At 64.7% G+C, this 255-nt stretch overlaps 1 protein-coding gene across 1 annotated transcript in view; it reads right to left on the bottom strand.

The window, feature by feature from the left end:
* Positions 1-255, bottom strand: part of QRICH1 (glutamine-rich 1) — an 18231-nt gene that overhangs the window by 6911 nt on the left and 11065 nt on the right.

The following is a 255-nucleotide window of genomic DNA, read 5'->3' as shown; positions in this document are numbered from 1 at the left end:
GCGGAACATCGGGGAGCCCCAGCGCCCACGAGACGCTCTGGCTGCGACGCGTTCGGCAGCTAGCCGGTGCCTTCAGAGGGAAGGACCTTCACAGGGCGGAAGTCCTCTCAAAACCAGACCTCCGGTCTCCCCGCAAGCACCGAAATGCGCAGAGGCGCTCTTTGCCCCACGCAGTTCTCATCTCCAGCTAACCCGTCACTGAGGACCACTGAATCCCCTCACCTCGGTGCAAGAGCAGCGGCCACAGCCCCTCGC

The sequence above is a fragment of the Eurypyga helias genome, unplaced genomic scaffold, assembly GCF_000690775.1.
Source record: "Eurypyga helias isolate BGI_N326 unplaced genomic scaffold, ASM69077v1 scaffold27417, whole genome shotgun sequence".
Classification (NCBI taxonomy): Eukaryota; Metazoa; Chordata; class Aves; order Eurypygiformes; family Eurypygidae; genus Eurypyga; species Eurypyga helias.
Note: the sequence above shows the minus strand (reverse complement) of the source record. Positions and strands in the feature narration are given on the sequence as shown.